Source organism: Podarcis pityusensis (genome assembly GCF_964106645.2).
Source record: "Podarcis pityusensis genome assembly, chromosome: 2".
NCBI lineage: Eukaryota > Metazoa > Chordata > Lepidosauria > Squamata > Lacertidae > Podarcis > Podarcis pityusensis.
This window is the reverse complement of record NC_138029.1, coordinates 50,255,223-50,279,543: the sequence shown is the minus strand read 5'-3', so window position 1 is coordinate 50,279,543 and position 24,321 is coordinate 50,255,223. Positions and strand designations below refer to the sequence as shown.

The window sequence follows — 24,321 nt, the reverse complement described above, 5'->3', positions numbered from 1 at the left end:
AAAAAAAAATAAAAATAAAGGGGAAAAATGGTCTTTCAAGTACAAAGTATGAGACCGTTGTAACTTTTAGTGGGTGGCTTAGGCTCACCACCTGGAACCCAGGGCACAGCAGCCACCTCAGGGATCCTTCAACAAAATCAGGGTGTGAACCCTTAGGGAGAGCTGAAAACATCAAATTTGTGTTGTTAAACTATAACCTAAAGCTAGAACATGAAACCGTAAACTTAATGGTGCTCAGAAGGCAGTAGATATAATAACAGCCCAGCCTGAGAGCCCACGCATTATAGAGATCTTAGTTATTAAAAATAATAATAATAAATGAATAAGAGATGTACTCAAAGATTTAGAAATATTTCAAGGGTTTGTATTTACATTGGCCTCGGCATCCACAGACTGTTCTTAAAATGCACATAGTTTTAAATTGCAAACTTGCTTCAAAATTTTTAAAAACTAAGGAAGCCATGTTGGGCCTTGCCAATCTTAAACAAAACAAAATGGAGAATGAAGTGTGCAAATGTTTATTATTTGAGAAAAGCTCTAAAAGAGAGTTTTCCTCCCATGTGGTAAAATCCTGTATACATGCTACCTGTGTTCTGAAAGGGGGATTACCCCACCTCCTTCCTCTAATTTAAGAGAGGAGGGTGATTTTAAGTCTAGTGGTAAATGATGTTTTCTTGTAACTTTTGAGTTTGTGAGTCTACATCCGTTTTCCAGTCTTTTGTTCCAGTATTTTGAAATGTACTGTGAAAAAAAACAACAACTAATGTTTCTGCTGCAAAAGCCTAGTTGAGCCAACTGCTCTCTCAAGCTAAAATGCAGTGTATGTATTTCATTAAGCACATGCCTATGAAAGTGTGGTGTTCTTTCTAAGAAAATTGTTATTAAATGTAGAGGCTTCCATGGCCAGCAAAATTCTATGAGTCCAGTCCAAATATCAGTCTCTATAAGACTTCCTGGCTTCTTTCTTAGAAGATGCCCCCCCCTGTTTCATTCTGTCTCTTTCAGGTTTTTCCCCTCTCTCTCTTTCTTCTCCTTCTTACTTCTGTGCCAAGTGCATTTACTCCTGAGTAAGCTTCCTTTAAAGGAAACTGCAAGGGGGGGCTTACTATTCCCCTGCAAGTTCAGGAAAAATTGTTCACTCTTGTATTCCTTTTAAATCAAATCTATGGCTGTTTTAATTATTTGTGAGTGGTTATATCAATTGAATTAACTTTGCTTTATAAGAGATCCTCTCCCTATCTTAGGAAAAATGTTCACTTCAATCTTCCTTTAAAGATAATTTCTCTAAGAACTTGCATTCTTTAGTCTAAGGAAGCAAACTCACTCACACTATCTCAAGATCTGCAAAAAGGGTTCTGTGTAAAGTTGGGTACTTTTATTTTCCTCTTCCTTAGTACATGATAGGAGCATAGATGTTTCCTTTCCCAGTTGAAAATCTGTACTTAAATGTGTATGTCTCTTTGATAGTACAAATCCTGCTGTGAAATCTTGCTGTGAACTCTATATTTTGGAGGGTTGGACTAGATGACCCCAAGGTCTCTTTCAACTCTCCCAATTTGTGGCTGTGTGGAAGGAACATGTGTCTGCAAGCATTGGAGGGTAATTCCTAAATTCTGGTGTGCTGATGGAGTTGAAAATCAGCCTAGCTTTGCTCTTTAGTTTTAAAAGGTGAGAGGTGAAGCTGTGATGTTTTGAAGCACAACGGGTAATATCAAACATTTGAGTGATTACACTGTTTATCATTGGGGGGGGGATCAGACTTCAGAGTCGATTCAAAGTTTAAGCACATACAAATACATATGGGGGCCTTGACCAATCCTGTAAATAAAGGGCAGAGAAAAAAATTTTTTTGTCTGCAAATGGTGAGGCTGAAATGACTGAGAATATTTATAATAATAATAATAATAATAATAATAATAATAATAATAATATCCTATGATTTGTGACTCTCTGGCCATTTTCCCCATATATAAGGGCGTGGCATTGTTCTGCGAATAGCCAGAGGGATATTAGCCCTTTCCTGTACATAAAGGAAGCAGTCCTTTGCTTGGGCTGCAATTGCTAGCTTTGGTGAATACTTGAATTGCTGAGTTTCTCCTTTTGTTTTAAAACCTAACCCTATTTTTAAAATCTACTCCTTACCCTTTCCTTCCCTTATTCAAATTCTAATTTAGCCAAAGGTGCAACATTTTCAATAGTATAAAAGGTTTGCTTAGACATGAACTCTGCACATACACAGAGGCTAGATCAGTCAAAAAAGAGAGAGAGAGAGAGAGAGAGAGGAAAGGGGGGAACTGTAGGGTGTAGAGAGGAGGTTTCCACAAGACCTGGGCTGCAGGGAGGAACTTATTCAAATTTCCTTATGTAAAAAAACTTAGAACCATTGAGGGAAATCACCCTCAATGTGTCTTTGCTCCAGGGGCTACGTAAGACAAAAGGGTCAAAAAAAAAAAAAAAACTAGCCCATCAAAAGTCAAGAGCTTTCCAGGTTCCAAATCTTAACATGCCAAAATTCTTTTCACAGGTAAATATCAAAGCATTCCCCCCCTCAATGGAATTTAAATCACAGACTTTGTTTGTGTGCATCTTAGGAACAGCATTTTCTGACAGGCTTCTCACATGAAATAATTTTCCCTTTTAACAGGATATGTGAACCCCAATAACAAAGTGTTTGTCCATTTTTTTCTCCCACAGCAACTTTCTTTCTGATCTGTGAAACAAGTCTGAATCCCTGCTATATTAGTGACCTCCATCTCTTTGTGGCTTTGACACTTTTAAAGTTACAAATAATCTGTTTTCATGTATTTAATCTGTTTTTCCATGATGTCTATGAAGTTAATCGAAGCACAACCAAACATTGTTTGTGAAATGGTACTTGTTTACCTTTGCCTGAGCATCTCTTATTAATTCTGTCATTTTGGCTAGTTCAAGGTACTTGCACAATTTTAAATTGCCATTCATTTTTCTTGGTATTAAGTCATTTCCCAGCATTTTGCTATTAACATTCTAGCCGATGTTGTCACATCAAGAAACACTCTTTTATTTTCATTGTTACTTCAGATTACTTAAAATTGTGTGTCTTAGCATTTATTTATTTTTCGTTCCTCATAAGTCATTGTGTGTGTGTGTGTTTCATTATTTTAACCTTGTATTTTTTTCAGTTCTCTTTCTCTCCAAAGTGAAGGAAAGCAAACGAACTTAGCAGATAATAACAGTAATTATATGGAAATGTGATAATAATATTAAAATGAGTAAAATGCTTAACATGCTAAGATTTTATTATTTGCAGCTGATAACTCAAGGAGATTATCTTGGGGAGGGGCCTTTTGCCCCTTCTTTTCCTAACTCTTGTCTTTTAAGTCTCCAAACCCCTGCCCCTTACAGGATGTCACTTCTACAGATGTGTTGCTACAGACCTATGATGAAAAAGCCACCGGCTGCACCAACAACAGACACCAACAGACACCAAAGGATATAAACTGACGGGGGAGTGGGGCTGACAAAGGGGGGTGGAGTTGAATTGCAAGGACATTTTCTCATTTTTGAACCTTAAAGACTGTGCTTCAGGATTGAGAAGATCACAATTATCTCAAGATATGCAACTGATATTTAATTAGTTTGTTTTGTATTATGTGTTATTACGTAGGAATGTTGAAATGTGTCTGACAGTGTGTTATTTCCACAAAGGGGGGGGGGCTATTTGTGTGTGTAATTGTTTTTATGTTTAACGTCTTATTCCTTACACCCCAGTGGAAGATTCTCATACATTTTATGCGTTCTAAAAGGGGGGGGGCTATTTTGGGGGCTATTTTTCTGTATAATTGTTTTTATGTTTAATGTCTTATTCCTTACAACCCAGTGGAGGATTCTCATACATTTTATGCCTTTTAAGAGACCAGGCTATTATGTAGTCCAATGTTTAGAATTAGATAAATTTATAACCATATTTCGTTGTTCCACCTGGCACTATGCCAACCTTCCCTACCCATTTTAAAAATGTGCTAAAACTCGCTTTACTAAGGAGAAGCTTCTAAGATACATGAAGGTGGATATGCTTTGGTTTAGCAGGAATAATCCCTTATAGAGTTAAATTGACTTATTTGGACAAATGCCCTCTAAGAATGGTTTTGTTTTAACAGATTGGTTTGAGAAGTTGGGAACCATGGGGCAAGATAAATTCAAATTGGACTCAGTTTGAATTGGGCAAGTGTATCCAGGCTGCAATTAGCTTTTGGTCCTTAAAGTGCAAGTGAGCAACTTCCCATGACTGCAAGACCAGAGCCTATAATAATAATCCCATAGAGCGGCCAAGGCAAAGACACTTCTCTCATGACGTGCCCAAACCTGTGCCAGCTATGGTGGGTGCCATACAACATGGTTAATATGAAAGCCCTAAGTGGATTCACCAGGGATTGCCACTGCTGTGACACCATGCCAGTGTGAGACCATAGAAGAGCTACCTTGACACCTGAGAACACAAAAATGGCGGGGGACAAAGCGAACTGCATTTTTCAGTCATTAGTGGACCTTCCTGCTAAATGTAAAGCATACGCCACTATTGAGAAAATATCTCTTCCAAGGTACTAGAATGCCACAAGTAACTGAGCAACAAAATATTAATTTTGCATGATATCCTATGTCTAACTATGTGCACTGTTACACCATTATATTTCTATGCAAATATCCTTAAGAAGCATGACATCCAAGTCCCTTTCAAGTTCACATGGACACACGGAGAATAGCAGGTTAATATTTACCACCTTAAATTGTGCGGAGAAAAGGATTGCAAAGTAGCCACCTTTGCAATCTTATCTCCGAAGGGGGGAACTGTAGCAGGAACCCCCCCACCCCAATCATTCTGCTTGTACAAACTTCATACACACACACACTCACACACTACATACGCCACATTTCTGTTATAAATTCATAGAAAATCAACCATACATTGGATTTGCACTGTTCCATTTTTATTTTACTCCATATGACAAGAACTAAGAAAAGGGGAGGGGGGTTTGACCCTGGTCAGCCAAAATCCCTTCACTGTCTCAGCACATCTGCAGGAGCCCTGCCCAGATGATCCCAGACAGAAGACAATCAAAATCACAAAGAACCTGCATATGGGAGTGGATTCAGCATGGACTGAAACAAAGGACAATGATCAGATCTTCCCTCAGGGGGCAGGAAACTGCAAACTCCCTTTTGTCTCCTGGAAGTGACTCGAGGGGTAGGGGGGAAGGGAGGAACCAGCCAGGTGACAAGACACTCAGGTTACCACCAACTCCTCCCTCAACCCCTCCTTTCTGTAATGTATGCATGATGTTACCACCACAACTCCACCCTCAACCCCTCCTGTCTGTAATGTATGCATGATGTTTCTGGGGGTGGGCTTGATCTAGAGGAGGGGAATTTCAAAAGTTTTTATAAGACCTGGCACACCATTTTTCTGGGTCCTTCCTCTCACCTGCGAGTGAGGGGAGCACCCTGTCGCGACAGTCTTTCTTCAATAAAGACCAGGCCTACAGGCTGCTGATTTGCTTCAATTTGCTCTGGTTGGTGTTTTATTTTTGTCCAAGGGAGCCCTCAGATTTTTCCTGCAACAATATCAATTTATGTAAGCCGCCCAGAGTGGCTGGGGAAACCCAGTCAGATGAGTGGGTATAAATAACAAAATTGTTGTTGTTGCTAATTAATTAATTAAGTGTCGGCTAAGTTTGTCCACACCTGGAGGCAAAAAAGCACAAGTGACTTCTGGTAGATGTTATAGTAATTTTAATTAATGGTTATCAAAAACTGTCAGCATATATAGCACAGTTATTTATAATGGAGATTTGGAGTAATCATTTTGCCTTCCTCTTCTAAAGTTTTATATCTATGAGTCAAAGCATATTGATCAGTATTAGTATGTTGCCTTTTCAATATATGAATTATTTTTTATTCTAGAAGTGCTGACCTTAAAATATTTATATTCTTTATAGCTTTCACTATGCTTATGTTATATTGAGCTGCTGATGAAGACCTTTGTGTCAAAACTTGTTCACCTAACGTTGAAATATACAATACAGTGGAACCTTGACTTACATCCACCTCTTCTCGCGGACGTTCTAAGTTGCAACCACGGCAAACCTGGAAGTAAACACCGGGTTTGCCACGATTTGCGCATGCATGGAAGTGGCTTCTGCCATCTGCCCATGCGCACAAGCGGCGGTCGACTCTACGCATGTGCAGAAGCATGCTGCTGCCGAATGCACACACGCACAACGGCACCTCCACTAGCGTCTGGTTTCGCCCAGTGGACGGGCCTCCAGAATGGATTATGATTGCAAGTAGAGGTTGTACTGTACAGGATTTGGCTTACTAAGAATTTATTACTGTGGTGTTTGCATATATAATAATTATACCGGATTTTAAATATATATTTTTCTTTAACAATTTTTTAATGTGCACATGTGTTAAGGATCATTTGAACAGTAAGAATGGCAATTACTGGTTAAGAAATTAAGAGGTGGGAATCTCTTCATTCCATTTCCATGTGGGCATGCAATATGCCTGGTTTTGGCTGAAGTAATCAACAGGAGACATGTAACAACAAAGTAATAATTTTATTCTATAACCTTTATCTTAAAAAATATTACTGTGTCTGATATTTAGAAATGAAACAAAACAGTAAGTAGCATGCTGTTTCCCCCCCTCCTGCTTGATATGATTTGAGAATGCATTATCTCGGCCTGCAAGGATTGTCTTGACATTTACTTTTGTATTCAATTCAGAACTGAAGTTCTGAAGTGTTATTTCTTGTTGAAATAACATTCTCAACTAATCTAAGTCAGAATGTTCTATCTGAGGATTAATTAATACTTGTGGCTGCACTGGTTACTTTTGGGGAAATAATCATAGCCCCAGAGCTTGGGCAGGCCATTGGAGACTGACATTTTTAGCTTGGTAAGTTAAAACAGTGTGCTGGCCAGGTGACTCCATTTCTCAAAAACGCTGGCTTTTATTGTATGGAGTAGAGGTGCAAGTGCCCTGCCATATCTGCCACCAAATGCAGTAATTCCAGCACCACTGGTCTTGCATGTTCAAGTCGAAACAGAATGTTGAAATATGACCTACTTACGTTGGGATCCAGTGCTCCCGTGCCAAATTGCACAATCAATCCTCTTTCCTTTGGGCTGCTCTCAGCTGCAGGAACACTGTCTGTGGTCCTGAATCTATTGCTGCTGAATTCCGGCCCAGCACCCTTGTCCCTGTTCAGGGTTCTTACTGCACTGAAGCACAAAAGCAACTGAGGCACTCCTGGACCTGCCTCCCAGCGTCTCACTCAGACTGCTGCTTTTTCTTAGTGATTGAGGTAACTGGATCAGGACAGTAAGCTACTTTACTAATCTTCTGCTTCCTGACATATATGCTCAGATGCAAATGTGTGGGAAGATTCCCCTTTCCACTGGGGAAGACAGTATGGAATTTCCATTGGCCACATACATAACATGGTTAGCTTCCACCTGACACACAGTAACCTGTGTTTACCATGGATGTGTTAAGGCATGATACATTGGTGTGTTTGCTTCTTTTCAATATTTCAAACCCACCCTTCACCAGTTGGTCCAAAGCAGGAGCACAACAATAAAACAACAGAAAATAACCAGATATATGTAACTAAAATATTAGAAAATAAATCCATGTCGATAAAACTCAACATTGAGATTTTCAGAGTATTCCATCCATAGCTGTGCTGAACGACTTAGATACTGCTCACAACCTTTTAACGATACCCTAGAGAAAGCTGAGAAACAGCTCTCTCACTGAGGTCTATTCATGGTTTAGCAAATAAAGAACAATTGTTTGAGATTTCTAAAGCCAACAGGAGAAATGGATGCCTAATTCATTTAAGATTAAGAGCAGCCAGATTTTCAAGATTTCATTGAGGTAGATGAATATCTCTATTTCAGTGCCCAATAATCACTTTGTTAATATTCTTTCACGGCTGTCAAATATCAAATTCAGTTGCCTGCCACTTTGCACTGCAGTCTCTCTGGAAGGCTGACATGCCTTTTCAAATGGGATGATTGCATTCTGCTTTGTAATGAACCTTCCTTCACACAGTGCCTTGGAATGAATATGGAGGTATCGTCATTGCCTCAATAGAAATGGATTGCATGGTTTCTTCAATCAAAATGGGAGGTTATTCCAAAATATCTGATACGAACTATTCACCAGGTGCTGGTAATTAGACTATTAGTGACTATTACACAATAGAATGATTTCTGGCTTCAATACCCCGAAACGACTTTCAGACACAATGTGAAGTTTTCTATTGTGGCATATCTAATGATCTGGTGCAATAAATGTGCCCGTGTTAAATTCATTCCTTCAGTGAAGTCTAATTCTGAACATTTTTCATGCATCCTACTTGTTGCTATGAAGATATTAATCGCGTTTGGGAATCCAGTTTTCTTGCCAAGGAAGTAAGTAATAAAATCTGATGGTTTCACTTGCATCTATTATGGAGTAGTAGCTCAATACATTTATTCACATTATTAACTGGCAGAGAGCTGTCTTCATGATGAGCTAACTGAAACCTCATAAGACAATCAATTTTCCTAGGGTAAAAGTCTGCTTCAAGTTATAAGAATAACCCTTTGACTCACCAAGTTACTGCCAGGTTGGGAAACAGGTTCTTGAGAACAAATAAGGCTGGCTGGAGTGAGGCAAGAGCAAGGCAGGGGGAAAGCAAGGCAGATCAAGGATAATGGATGCAGCTACTTCCAGTTCATTGCTGTGAACATGAACCATTTTGCATGAACATGTTGGTGTCTTGCAGCCACTTGAGCCCGCTCTTGAATCAAATGGCATTTAAAGATGACCTGGCCTGAATTTACCAAAATCAGAATCTAAGCAATCTTGAAACACAGTCCATTGTTAGAGTAATCAGAAGATACAGAACAGTTTGAAATTATGGCAAGGCTTTGAATTCTGCTTTGTAGAAGTAAGAGGCAAAGCCTATTTGAACAAGGCTGAAGGCCCCAAAAGACACAAGGGATAGGAAGAGGGTGGGGAAAAAACAACCACATCAAGCAACAAGAGCTGCAACAGAAACTGGATCCGTTTTCTGGGAGGGGATGGGCGATGGGGTTATTATTTTGTTTTTGTTTTTATTATGTATTTTGTGTTTTTGCTTGTCTTTTTATGGTGCGAACTGCCCTGAGATCTATTTGTATGGTCTTGTGCTTTATTTTTAATATTCCTAATGTACACAAACCAGAGATCTTTGTTTATGGGACAGCAGGGAAATATCACAAGGGAAACAGTATAACAGAGGTTGTGACAAGGCCACCCATGCATTTGGCAGGACGAAGTTCACCTTAGGTGACAGACTGTGAAGTACTGGGAAATGGAAAACAATTGTCAATTTATTCATTTATTAATTTTACCACTTTGAGTTTTCCATCTCTGACATCAGACAGCCTTGGGGCTTCATTGGAATGAAATATTAGTGAGGCAGGTTGTTGACAAATTGTTGCTCAGACACAGAGATAACATGACACTGATATTTTTATAGTGGTGGAGCTCAAGCCTTATAGTGTCATTTGCTACAAGTTCCTGTTAGCAATTTCACTCCTCCGATGCTAGAGATGAGATTGTTGTAAATCACATGCCTGTCTGAGAAGAGTGTGGGAAACGGAAGACAGTCTTATTTCTTTTGCTGTAATGTACTTTCACTTTTGATTGTGCCTGTTTGTTCTCTCAGAGCTGGAGAGAACGGACACCATTATGCTTTTGTCTGTACATAGTGTGTAAATAAATAGTAGATTAGATCTACGATGTCTCACTCTTCTTGCTGTGTTAAGCCAGAAGATTAGTGTGCATATATCATTATGATATATGTCACTAGGAAGCGCACTGGAAGAGAAGGGAGATGCCTTTTTCAGAGCTGCGCATACCGGAGGACGCTCGGAGTCTGGGGGCTTGCAGGCACCCCCAGGGCGTTTTTCCAACAGTTCCTGCACTGGCCAGAGCTTCATAGTGCTGAATTCCCACATAACATCCTACAAACAGATTTCACAAACAGATCCTACAAATATCTACAAACAGATTTTTTTATATACACACTGTCCAATATGAGTGTCTGCTCCAACTGTTCATGGCTTTTCCAAATAAAATGCAAGAGACTTGTGATTTCTGTGTTTCAATTTTTAATGCAACTTTATTTTGTCAAATGTCCTTGAATTAGTATTTAAATGAATCAGCTATGCACATTTGCATTTATCTAAAAAACATATAACATATTCAGAAGTTCAGTTAAATTTATGCTCTCCGCAGAGAGTGATGTTATTTTCAAAGATTTTTAACAGCATGTGATTATGGAAGATTTGCAATGAATTGGAATAACATATCATTATGGCATGAATAAAGGGGGTTGTATCATTTTGAATATGGTGGAACAACTGCACATAAGAGAAGGGAATCTAGGCTGCAGAAAGAATTATGTCTAAAATTATACAAAGGACATTTAAGAAATAACTTTTCCTCCCCCCTCCTTAAATTTCTAATTGTGAGCCATAACAATGGAAATCAGATTTGGTTTTTTAATTGCAGTGGATGTGTGTGGATTGCTGGCATTTGTGCCCACTCTATTCCTGTGTCATATGAGCCTCATCAGCACTTGCACATTGGCACAATTATTGATAGCTCAGTTTTTAGGTCATTTTGTGTGCTGAGTTTTGCCATCTTCTTTATGATACGACCCTAAATATGTACACAGCTTGCAAAATCACTCGTAAATATTATGTTTATCCACTGTTTGCATAATTTCATTATACAGTCATCTATCTGACTGCCCCCGGCCACAAGATGTTCAGTGTGCAATGCCTATTAGAGGACACTAAGGCATTAAGAACAGGGACTTGTGGCCTTCATAACCCAGCCATTATAATACTACTTTTAAAATGTATTGTTTTGCTACTTCATTGTTTGCCACCCTGAGCTTCTTTGTAGCCCAACTGACATTTTGAAGAAAGAGATGATTTTTTAAACAGAGATTGATACCCCCCCACCGCATTTATTTTCTCCTACCATGTTTGCCCATTGCAACCCTATCAAAAATCAGTGAAAAATATTTAGCTGTTTTGGCTCTGTGTTAAAAAGAGGAAGACTAATCTATAATCAGATTTGTTTGGATGTCAAACACCTCTGTGTGCTTAGCACCCCTTTATCATTTTATGGTAATTTACTGAAAGAATAAAAATATAAAGTAACCCATTTTCCCTTGTTGACATAACAATCTAATTGCATAAACTCTTTAATAGACCATGACCTCATTCTCACTGCAGCTTGCTAACAAGAAAAAGAAAGATACCATCAAGGAAGATGCTGCTTAATTGCAAACCAAGGTAGAGTTGAACATTATTATTACCAACTATTGTAGATAAGAGATAAAATGAGATCAAGCAAGGAAATGACCAAAACATCATATCTAACAGGACAACAGATATTCACCAAATTTCCCTATTACTACATTTTGAATGTCAAATCTACCTAAGAATTCAAAATATTGGTACTTTAAACAATTTCTATTTTATGGAATCTGTTAGTCTGTCGTATGACAGATGCAAAATGCTATTCCGCATCAGCTATCAAATCCTGCAAAATGGTAAATATTGCTACATGTCATCAAATATTCTGAAATATCAACAGTTGCATGTCAAACGCTAAAACAAAACATCACTGGATGAAAAATATTGGTATAAAATATTTGACGAACATTTGACAGAACATTTGATATAAAAATGCAGTGGAGATTTATGAGGAAAATGACTAGGAGAAAGATAGGAACAGAGGGACCTGCCATATGCTGACTGAGACCATTGATCCATCTAGCTCAGTATTGTCTACACAGATTGGAAGTTGCTCTCTTGGATTTCAAATAGGGTTCTCTCCCACAACATGGATAATACAGGGTGAGTCTTTTAAAAGAGGCCCCATGGAACATGTGTACTATGTATCCATGGGGCCTCTTTTAAAGGACTCACCCTGTAGATGCAAACCCACTCCTCACTTGCATGTTCACTCACCACCATAAGGTCCCAAAGCAGGTTGCAAAACAAAAACATTAGTTTAGAACAAAATAAATCAACCAGCCATACACAATAATCATCACCCACCATGCAGTCATTTTTAAAGTGGCCATCATCGTTAAGTGTCCATGTGGTTCCAAACATGAAGAATGGATGAAAGTGATTATTCAGTCTTTACGGGACTTGAGCAGAAATCATGAATCTACTCTATGTATTGAAAACTTTGTAATACACGTGTAATACACGTCCCATTCTACCTCTACTTTAGACACAGGCTGAGTTATCTGCACGTATTAGAGGTACTGAGGGTGTCTAATTACTTGAGATTGCTGTAAAGCTGTAATGGCTGTTAAGCTGATTTTACCCAATCTAGCTGGAATGCACTGATTGCTTTTAGAAGTGATATGAAATTTTCCTTAGAGCCAGGAAAAGCCCTGATGTTAAAGTAGATCACATACTATATTATTAAGATCAGGAAAATTAGTCTTATTTAAATAATATGATTGGCTGTTCTATTGGAGTATCTTGTTAGCTTATTTCAGATATGATGTATACTCTGTCCACCTTAATATGGTAGACAATCTTTGAACAGCAACCAAAATCCTAACTGTCTCAAAGTGGTGCACTGAAAAGGAATGGCTGACTAAGGATTGACTTGATACTGAGGGAGAGAACACAGAGAAAATGTAAAAAAATTTTTTGAAGCTATTTGAAAGATTGCCTCTTTTTGCATATGCCTTTTCATAATGAAATTGGGTATGTATGCTTCCTTTGGCAAGGAGTACATACTGTCCACATTTCAAAGAAATTATGTAAATGCCAATGTATACAGGATGAAACTGACCACTGCCCTATGTGGTGAACATCATAACTGTAGTCTCTCGGGGAAGAAACTTCCTGGCCATTAGTTCCTCCTGGGCACAAAGGGGTAAAAAGGACTTCATTTTCTAGTTGAAAGTTACTCAGGCGACAAAGTGTACCTAAGCTCCAGTGTGTCTGGCTATGTTTCCAGTTTCTGACATTCACCAGATACCCATTTTAAAGCCCGCTCTTCATGGAAGTCCCAGCAATGGTTCTAAGCGAATAAATGTAAAAGGCAGCATGCTCTGATCCTCTTGTAAAAATTTATGTGGGAAAAAGAAATTTAGTAGGGATTTTTTTCTTAGAAGATTACACCTTCATGCAGAAGCAGAATAAGAAAGAATGGGGTAGCAGGGGTGGGGTGAACTCATCAGGAAGGAAAACAGAGTGGTACCACAGTGATTCTACATTCTAAATGCCAGTATAATACAATTCTGTGATTGCCTATTCTAGCACTGCAGAGCAAGGGTTTTGTTTTGTTTTAAATAAGACACTTAAGGGTTGCAACAAGTGACTGGAGAACTTTGCGATACTTAATATGGTTTTCAATTATCAGAGTGAAGGAAGGTTTTATGTGCACAGTCAGGTTTCCAGCAGTAGAGTGGCACAAAGGGCAAAAATAAATAAATTGGCAAGTGGGCCTTGAACAAAGTCAAACTTCCCTTGGCAATCTACCCAAATAATTCATTTTCAAGTTACTTTGTGATTATGGTGAGTTACACTTGTCTTCTGCCTAATTGCCGTTCACACATCACAGCAGATTTTTAAATCAAACTCAAGTCTTGGACCGAATTGAATAGTTACTTGAAGGTAGAGCTATATACAGTCAATACTCTTAATTCCCTGAACATTGTATGGGAGGTGATGTCCTCTGCATGCCCCCTGTTAGGTCTCACACATCCATAACTTATGTTCACCAGCAGCAGTACATGAAATTAGGCTGTATTATTTATTTTGCCACAGGACATAGTAAAATGTTTTTTTAAAAAATATATATATGCATAACTTGTTCCTTGGCATTCATAGTTCCTTGATCCTGTACTAATTTTCTTCCCAAGCTTAAGGATTTATTTATTTAAGCTTCTGCTTGAGTTAGTAGAAGCTGTTTATGCAATCTACGATGGAGTGTGAGGCTTGGAGGCAGCAAGATGTGAATTTTGAACCTCTCTGTTCTTGTGCATTCATGGCGGATGGACTGGGCAGGCAAAATCATGAATGCATGAAGAGGTGAAGAAAGTAGGATTGCGCCGACTATTCACGCTCCTGACCTGCACACATTCAGTTTCATGTCTGTTGCTAGGACTCTATCCATGTGACTGGGAACTCTGGCAAATAGCTCTACAAATATACAGTTGCATCTACTTCACCTCTATGCATACATAGAACTGATTGCATGAAGACCAATATGTATGCTCCTAGTCACGCACATCTTGGTCTCTTATATCTACCCTCATATGAAGGTCCCTTATATTGAGTTAGACTATTGGTGATCGTGCCCTGGAGTGCCTATGCTGCTGCCTGGCAACAGCTCAGACAACACTACCTGGAAATGCCGGGGTTTGAACCTGAGTCCTTCCTGCATGTAAAATATGTGTTCTACTACTAAGCTGTGACCATACTCCACTTCCACTGACCGAAAACTCTGAAGACACCTTCAGATATCCAAAGTCTGCTGGAAGACATTTCTATTGTATCCTTATAGTTGTAGTCCCTCCCCACTTTGTTTTTCAGATGTTTGTCCTTAAAAGAGGCCCTCTGTAGAGTGGTAAAACAAAAATAAATTAGTTTTTTTTTTAAAAAACTACACATCACTTTCCCCCTCCATAGAGAGTTGCTCAAAGTGGCTTACAAAAAGCAGATATAAAACTAGTTTATCCAACTACTAAAATGCAAATGAACAGATTAATAGTAGCAGCAAAAGCATAGAGGGGGGATTCCAAATGTAGACCTCGAAGCAGAAGGAAAGGAATCTCTTAAACTGTACAATTTCACTAAATAAATATTATACAAAAGTGATCCAGTGTGGTAAGTTTACACTAAAGCATGACAAAAGGAAGGCTCAAAAAAACCCCAACCACTTTCAACCAAAGAGCAGAAACTAATGAAAAAAATGTTGTCTGCCACCTTCAAACTCAGAACCTTCCTTGAAACTCTTAATTGCCATTTCTGAACATGGGACATCTGTATTTGCTTCTTCCTGGAGTGACATGTCATTTTCATACAATAATTTTTGGGAAAGGTGGAAATTGGAAAGTGTGAAGTTCTCCTCCTGCCAGCTAAATCCTCCAACTAATTCAAAAGCCTCAGTGCTGCTAGCTGACAGCATTCAAACACCGGGAGTCTGACCTCCCAAAATTGAGATTGGTTTCCAGTTGTTGCACTGTGAATCCAGGATTTCTTTTTTTCTTTTCTTTTTTAAGGCAGCACCTACTCAGAGCTGCTTTCCTTGTGGCATATATACCCTTGAAAACCCTGAGGACACTGCAGCCGCTGCTCAAATCTCCCAATTAGCGCTGGGACCCAAAGGCGCAGTTATAATTCAGCCACTCAGAGCCGGGAGAGAGCACAGAGAACATGAAAGCCACTAGAATAACAGGTGCAGCAATCACGTCTCTAGGAGCTGTTGGGGCTTCCTGAAGATATGCTGAGTTGTGGAAACCAAATGGTGTTCCCGCCTTTTTCAGAAAAGGGCGGGAAACGCAAGCTCCTGGCCCTGTTGCCTGTGGGCTCCTCCTGTGCCTGCCTGGCCATCAGGTCAGATTTCAGCTGCCCCCTACACTCTTCCCTTCCTACACTCTTCACTTCCCCAGACAACAGGGGAGAGAAGATGAAGAGAATGAAGGAGAAATGAAGAAGGGGGGAGCAGTCAACAGGAGAACCCAGTGAAAAAACTCACTCAGAAAGATAATCTAGCAAACAGGATGAAGGAGAGGACTAGACAAAGGGAAAACCCACAGAAAACAAGCACTCAAGCAAGCATTTCTCTCTCACACAGAGAGAGACACAAAGACCAAACCTTCCCCTGCTGGAGGCAGAGTATGTTGCAAGTTGAAGACCCTGCCTGTCTCTAGTAGGGGGAGTCATCCCTATCAGGAATGCCATCCCCCTCCATCTGGTAAAACTGGGCAAAGCAATGGTTGTACCAAGCTAGAAGCATTGTCATGGTTCAAAGACACATTCCATCCAGGTAAAATACTTGGGATGTGAAGAAGGGTTTGTGAGACATATGGTGTGGGGAGACTTCCAAGGGTCAGATAGAAATAGCTCAGGGGCCACATTTGTCCCATAGGCTTGAGGTTTCCCACCCCTCATTTAAGTGGCCTTTAAGAAAGCAGTGTGCAAAACACATTTGGGGAGCCCACCTGACAATTTTGGTTACAATTCACTGAAATTGTTCCCTTCCGTGAATCTGTTACTGTCAAACCTTTCAAACTTCTGATTCAAAATAAAATGTATTCACAGTAGGCTACAGGAAAAGAAATATCAATTTCACCATTGTGCTAATAAAACTAATCTGAGGGGAAATTCCAGCATTGAAGTCTACTGCAATAAAATTATAGAAGATGTAGCATAAATCCTTTTCTTTCTTTCTTTTAGTTTAGAGAGATTATACTGCAAAAGTTATATTGAATGAGTGAATGAATTCAACTGATTTCAAAGGTGGAGGGTTACTAGTCATGGCCCAGTAGTGTGATTATAGTAAGAATGAATTTTATTTTGAGAAGTTGAAATGTCCGAAATTTATATGGGAATCCCTCAGCTGAAACAGCTAGCTGCTCACCTCAGTTACCCTGTAATGTACAAGATAAAATATTTTGACTGTGCTTGAACAGAGTGAGTTATTTTTTAACAAGAATTCAGCAGAAAAGAAAAGCATTATAAGCACAGAAGCAAAGCATATATTTGTACACAAATGATCGTACATGCAAGCAAATGGATCCCTTTGAGCTCAGAAATTTCAGACAGCCAGTACTTATACACCTGGCTTCCTCCTTCTCCCTTCCTCCCCATCCCTGAGACACACACCTAGCAGTCTTAAGCAGCAAATTCTAAAAACAGAGTCTGTCTTCTTCTGACATCCCATTCCACTCTGCTGGCATCATCATCAGTCATAGCTGTCATCCCCTTACAGACTCATTATAAATCAAGGAACTGGGAACATACCAACTGCATTCATTTTCTCTCAATGCTGCTATACACTTAATATCACAATCCTATACAGGTTTTAAGAATCGGCAGGGTCAGTATACATAGGACTGCAACCTTAGCTCAACATGTTGTTGTGGACTAACTTGGCACAGACTAACATCTTTCACACCAATGTGTGCAAAAGGAAGAAAGAGATTGGTCAATATTCCTTTGTACTGAATATCACCTCTTTATTTTGCAAATTCAAGACAGCAATTGCACAAGGCCACATTAGCCAAGTAGTCCAAATGATGCTTGCTAGTGGTATTTCTTAATGAAATGAAAAGCAGAATGCAAATTATTTTAAAAATAATTTAATAAAAATAAGTATTACTCTGTGCAGGAGTATACTGCCCACTGAGATGCTCTTCAACACATTAGTTTGCCACGTTGTGGTTCCTTGGAAACTTACCACACTATGATTATCATTACTGCTGTTAATATACTGCTTTTTGGCGCAAATGCCCCTTAAGCGGTGAACAGCACAATGAAACCCTCAAATCAGGAGTGCCATCTCACCCTCAGGATTGTGGGTGCCTGCCACCATAAGACGGATGTTCGACATCACACACACATGCCTTCATATAGTGCATGTGACATCACACACACTATGTGCAGGCATGTGCTTGTGACAGTGCATAACTGCAATGTGGTTCCTCTTCCCCCTCCTCTCTGCAGCCAGCGAGGCACCCTTTTCTGTGGGAAGGGACTCAGACTCGGAGGCAGAGAGACTCTGCCTCCATGTCCAAGCCCCTCCCCCGGAAATGGATGTCACACTCGTTGGGTGCAGAGGGTGGAGCTGAACAGCTTCTCTCTCAGGGGCAGCACCACACAGACTGGCGGGCTGCCTCTCTCTCGGAGGCAGCACTGCTGCCGCCTGCTGGCCTTGCTCATTGACTTTGTGGGTGCCTGGCCCTCACAATTATATTATTGCGGGTGCCCAAGCACCCATGGCCCCCTGGAGTTGGCTCCTAGGCCTCAAATATATAGTAGAGCACAATAAAATGCCATAAATCAATCAAAACAATATGAAACAGCAAAATCAGAACAAAGGAGGACCAGAAGAAAGTCTTTGCAAGCTAGAGGACTGAATTAATACTCTTTGGTAAGAATCATAGACAATGTGATATCGAAAGGGTTCCCTAAAGGCAAACTTCCACTAAATCACAGAGATCCAACACTGTATATATACAAACAAAGACCCTGGATAGCATGGACTTACACATTCACTTCATTTGTGATAGCAGCAGCTTTGAACTCACACTGTGTCTTCATACGCACAATTCCAACTCTTGCTGCAAACAGGGAAACTCTAGAAAAGATGTGGATTCTGAATATGCATTAGAGCTCCAGTGGAGCCAAAGAAGCTCTGAATTAGGGCATGTGAATTTTCAACAGCCAGCCATTCTGGAAACATCAGTGATCATTCAGTATATCACAATAACGGTATACTCTGTTCCCTACTGTTTGTTCCCAATTTCTTACAGTCCATGGTTTTGGTAAGTATATTAAAATGCACCTTAACAAATTAGTAGTCATAATTATTTCAACTGGTAAAAAATAGTCTTACATTTTCAATCCAGTTATAATAGTTTTCATCAAATCCAAATGCTGCCCCTTGTCCTGAAAGTTGTACATTTTCAGTCCCCCTTTAACAAAATTATACCTAACTTGAATTTACAGTGATATTGCTTCTGGTTCCACAGTTTGGTAATATAATGTTGAGCCAGTAAAAGTTAGCTAATTTAGCAGTCATTGTCAAAGGTAATGAATCAAGGCTGAACATTTATATTAGGGGTTCCTTGAATTAACCAGTGCCAGCTTCATTTTGTTTTATGACTTTAGAATAATTTTACATTGTGATTGCTAATTAAATATATATAATTTAAGCTGCAATACAGTTTTATTGATATCTCAGCACTCATCATCTTTGCAACTGCTAACACTGTACATAATGTCTGTGAATCCAGGAAAAGTAAGGCCTGCTAAAGGGCATTCAGTTCAATGGGATCTGAGTCTTCTTTCAATTATGTTGATTTGGGTGCATCAGTACCATTACCTGTAACCATGGCTCATCTAAGGATCAGATTCATACATTAGGAAAGAGATTTATCTCACTTTCCCATGAGCCGCCATGCAGAAAACCTGGAAACTGATTTTGACTAGGTGGCTCAAACACCAGCATACCAGCAACTGGACATTTACTTCAACACAATACACAAAAGAAAGGAGCATTAGAATAATAAGGGCAAACTCCTTTCACCCCAGGGGCTGACAGGTTTCCCACAAGTGAGGAACAGCAACAATCCAGGTGGTAACTCAGCATCTTCTTACCTTCCAAGAAATATAACAGGAAGTGTGGAACATGCTTGAGTGAAGCCCAGCTTCCAGACTGGGACTTTAAAACCACTGCAGGCTCAGGATTTCAGTGGGGTTTCTTTTGCCATTTGGCAAAGGGACAGTTCTACTTTAGTCTCATCTCCCCCACCCCACCCCCTGGTAGTTTGTCCAACCCAACACATGTTTACTTGGAAGACTGACTGAATGCAATGCTTAGGAACACTATCTAAAAATGGATGCTCAGTGACTCCAAATTATAATAGGTTGCCTCTGCACTAGTATATTACCCATTCATTTTGCTAGCAAATGAGAACCCAAAGTTGCACAACCAGATGAAATTTTGATTTTCCATTTCTGCAAAGTAAGAAATCAAAACAACTGGATGTAAACCAAGCCTATTGGTCTTAGAGAAAAGGGCTTAAAAGCATATCCATCTTTGGGGGAGGAAGGGAAAAATATGTAACTCCTACTTACTTCTTCCCTAAAATATAAAAGCCTCAGAGACAGAGTATGTGGTTTGCATGCAAAATGTCCTCAGTCAATCCTTGGCATTTCCAGATAGGAGGTGATGAGGAAGATTTCTGCCTGAAGCCAGTGGTGGAGGAAAGGGGGGTGTGGGGGTGATGGGCTGCCCCGGGCTGCTGGCTGAAGGGAGGAGGAAAGCAGGGAGGAGCTGAGATGGTGAGCCACTCACTGGTGGTGCCACGAGGAGGGCTCCGGTTATAGTTCTATTGTTTGGTTAAAGGGCCAGAGGCAGGGAAGGGGGGTGTCATGTTGGCTGGCAGGAAAGGAGGCGGGGAGGGAGAGTGAGGAGGTGGAAAGGCTCTCCCGAAGGAACTTGTGCATGAGCAGCCAGTGACCTTTTGTGCTTCAGGGTCTGCTACTCAGTTCATTACTTACCTAGACTCAGGAAAGTTTAAGATGGCAGCCCTTATCTGACCACACCATCCATAGGCACCAACTCCCTATGGCTGAGGGAACATCAGGTCCCCCTACCAAAATGAGATGAGGCTGAGCCTCCCCCCCCCCCATGAGGGGCCAGGCCTCACTGCAAGTGAGAGAGGGGGAAAGAAGGAAAGGATAGTCGAAGGGGAGAAGAGGACCATGGCAAGCCAGTGGGGCTCCTGGATAATAATAATAATATAATAATAATTTATTATTTATACCCCGCCCATCTGGCTGGATGCGGAACAGCGAGAGGGGCGGCAAACTCAGTGACCACCCAGGTGGCAAAAACCCTAGTTATGCTACTGCCCAAAACCCTGGAAAACCATCACTAGTCAGATGGAAAAACTAGTCTAGATGGAAAAAGAGTCTGACAAGGAATAAAGCAGCTTCCTTTTCTCTCTTCCTAATAATGAGCCTCTATACTAAATTTCACTGAAAGTACCCATCTCACCAATGGAATCCAATGTGTTTGCAGTATTTTGTGTGTGAAAATTATAAAGTTCAATAAGAATAAAATGCTCTTTGAAAATTTACAATGAAGCTGGGGTATATGGTAGAAGAGATGTTAACCAGAGTAGATTTTCATTGATTAAAACCAACAGTGATATATCACTCTCTGCCACAATACAATTTCATGGCCATGTTCTAAATCAAAAAAATGTTATTTATTTAAGCAACTGAACTTTACAAATAAGGGCAAGAAATTCACAACTGAAAGGATCTGGGGAGCAACAGAAACAGTTTTCAGACTGAATTTTAAAAAAATAGTAACAAAATAGATTCAGACAAAAGAAAATTATCAAGTTAATATTTCAAATAAAAGAAAGCAACCAATCATTCCAAATAACTCATTGAACAATGGAAGATACTGTTGCCTCGTGCTGTCCAGTCTATAAGGCAAGATCAAACCACGGTAAAGCATGCTAACGTTCCTACTATGTTCCTACAAAGGATCAAATCTATCATTTTTTGCACTTCCTAGGAAGAGTTCTATACTATAACAATTAGCATGGGTTATTTTATTGATTTAGAACATCTAAACTGAGTACAAGGGCACACTGTTCAAGATTATTTTTCAAGTTCTCTCTGTCTAAAGGACCTGAACAAGATCAGTCATAGGCCAACAGCAAGTGTGATAGGATTTTCCTTTCCATGCAGCTTTATCTTCACGCTGTTTTTCCTATCACTTCTAGTATCCACCAGCAAATCAGATATTACTCTGTAAGTATGTTCAACCTATCCTCCATTGCATGGAGAGCCATTAGTTGCCATCTGACCTTTTTGCCTGCCCAGTGTACCTGTACTGTCCCCACTGCCTTTACTGGGATGGAACATCAAGTATATTCTGTGAACATAAAAGCTAATGCACATGGCCAAAAGTCCATTACCAGATTTGTTTTCCTGGGGGGTTGATCATGTGATTATTTTTGCTTACATACACCCTGGAGTTTACATAAAAAGGCCACACATAGTGCATAGATAAACTATGGAATCTATGGATTAGATAAATTGATGGAAGTAAAGGCTATCACCCCCAGATTTGGCCCTCCAGATGTTTTGGGGCTACAACTCCCATCATCCCCAGTGGTCAGGGATGATGGGAATTTTAGTCCCAAAACATCTGGAGGGTCGAGTTTGTGGATGCCTGACTTAGAGGAAATGTAAGTAGTGACCTTCAGAGAATATTTAAGACTTTTTGGGACTACATCACAATGCTATTTTGCATTATCTGTTAGTCTCCCTGTGCCTCACTTTGCCATTAAGAGAATGATCTCCAAGTATGCAATTGAATATCTTCAGCACTACTATGGTATTCTTTCAGATTGCAACTGATTTCCAGTGCTTTATTCTGCAGAAAAGGGGAACAAGGGTTATGTCACCTGCTGGGTTGCTATTCTAGTTGGCAAATCACATAGTGTGCTGTGCCTTGGATTTTCCAGTTGTAAAATATATGTAAGCACTGTTTCAGCAGAATTACATGTAGCTATAAACATGGTGATGCTCTTTAGAACAGCCATTGAAAATAATGAATGAATGTTAAACACATACCACAATGGTGTTCTATGGCTCTCTCTATTTTCACTTTTAACAAAGGTGGCTGTAGATATATCCAAAATGGTGTTGCTTATACCCAATTTAATATCTGAATTTGGTACTCTAAAATGAAGCAATGCATGGTGGTTGAACTCAACTTGGTAAACAAATAACAAAAAAAACTTAACCACTGAATTTCCATCTTGCCCTACAATTGTTGAATTATGAGATGGGGGGGGGGGAGAGAAAACAAAAATATATCTTGCATTCTTTGTCCTCCAGTCAGTGGCCATTTCAGTAGTGCGAGAATATTTCCTGATTCAAAATGCCTACTAGTTTCCAGGGAAGGCAAAGAAAAGATGTTTATTATGATCTTCACTTTTAATTGTACTTATTTCTCAGAGTTATATTATAATGAATCTTTCTTTCTTTTTAATTCCAATGCTCATTAGTTTTCCACTTTTCATCGCTCTAGAAGAAATTATAATTACAATGGAATACCCAAGGCTATAAAATAACCAAATTAGCATGAGTACTGTTTGGTAGCAGTTACAGTGATACAAACTCCCATGTTCCCTTCAGTAGTACACTCCAGAGTGGAAAATACAGCATTTTGTAATGTGAGGTCCATTTGTACAACATACATTTCCCAAGTCAAGCTCATTTGATAAAATTACATAATGATGATTTTACTAAGTCCAAAAGAAACAGATTGAACAAAATTTTAGAATTTTCTGTCTTCTGACAAGAAAGAAAGATCCATGGCAAGACCACCCCATCCCAAGATTCAGATTACTACTAGAACAGTGTAACTCTGAAAATGAATTACAGTCATACCTGTAGTCTGGAAATGTTGCTAACAGGGTTTTTTTAAAAAAAAAAAAAAAAAAGCAGTAAAGACTGAATGCAAATCTGATACTTATGTGATTTGTTTTGCCTGTTGTTCAATTATAGCTGAGTTCCTATTAATGTTACCCTTCCACTTCATTTGAAATGCTTTTTGCATTGTAATGAGATGCTAAAATATCCCAAGGCTGAATGGAAGGTGGAAGATTGTTATCACCCTCATTGTACTGCTCCCAATGTTGACAATTCAAATGCTGTTCATGGAACAACCATTCTCCCATTTGCACTCTGGTAGGTGGAGAAAATTTAAATAAGTTTAAATTACAATAACGAATCTGAATTATAGCAGGGGTGAGCAATATTAATTGCGGCAATGCACTGACAAACAGTACCTATCTCTCAAAAATCAGAGGAAACAAAAGAGCTTGAAAACTGTAAACAAAATCAGTGCTGCCAAAATAAAACATATAAATAAGCATATCTTTTTCAGCAAAATAGTACTATTAGTAAAATAGTACTATTGTGAGCATCCTGTCCTCAAAGAAACTTTCAAAAGTAAAAATGTCAAGAAAGCTGTAAGAGGAAAGGAAGCCCATCTGCTGATAGAATTCTCTGATAAAAAGAATTGGTCAGGTTTAAAATGCACCTGAAAACTTGGGGAGGGGAGTATTAGTAGTAGTAGTAGTAGTAGTGTTCAATTTATTAGTCACCATATCGGAGTTACCAAGTGACTCAACAAAATTTTAAGATGGTAAAGATGGTAAAGTGTAGCACAAAATCAGAAAAAAGCAATGCATTACAATAAAAGTCACACCAACAATAGATATACAGTGGTACCTCGACTTAAGAACTTAATTTGTTCTGGAGGTCTGTTCTTAACCTGAAACTGTTCTTAACCTGAAGCACCACTTTAGCCAATGGGGCCTCCCACTGCTACTGCACGATTTCTGTTCTCATCCTGAAGCAAAGTTCTTAACCCGAGGTACTATTTCTGGGTTAGTGGAGTCTGTAACCTGAAGCGTCTGTAACCTGA

The 24,321-nt window shown here is 39.5% G+C and overlaps 1 protein-coding gene and 1 long non-coding RNA gene across 8 annotated transcripts in view; one reads left to right on the top strand and one right to left on the bottom strand.

Annotated features, from left to right (window-relative positions):
- The window catches only part of KCNIP1 (potassium voltage-gated channel interacting protein 1), a 598,834-nt gene that overhangs the window by 267,571 nt on the left and 306,942 nt on the right, over positions 1-24,321 (bottom strand). The gene's annotated exons all lie outside the window — the stretch shown is intronic.
- LOC308471366 lies at positions 1,875-3,946 on the top strand. Its single transcript, XR_013982921.1, has 2 exons — positions 1,875-2,931; positions 3,030-3,946. It is a non-coding gene; the product is annotated as an uncharacterized lncRNA (long non-coding RNA).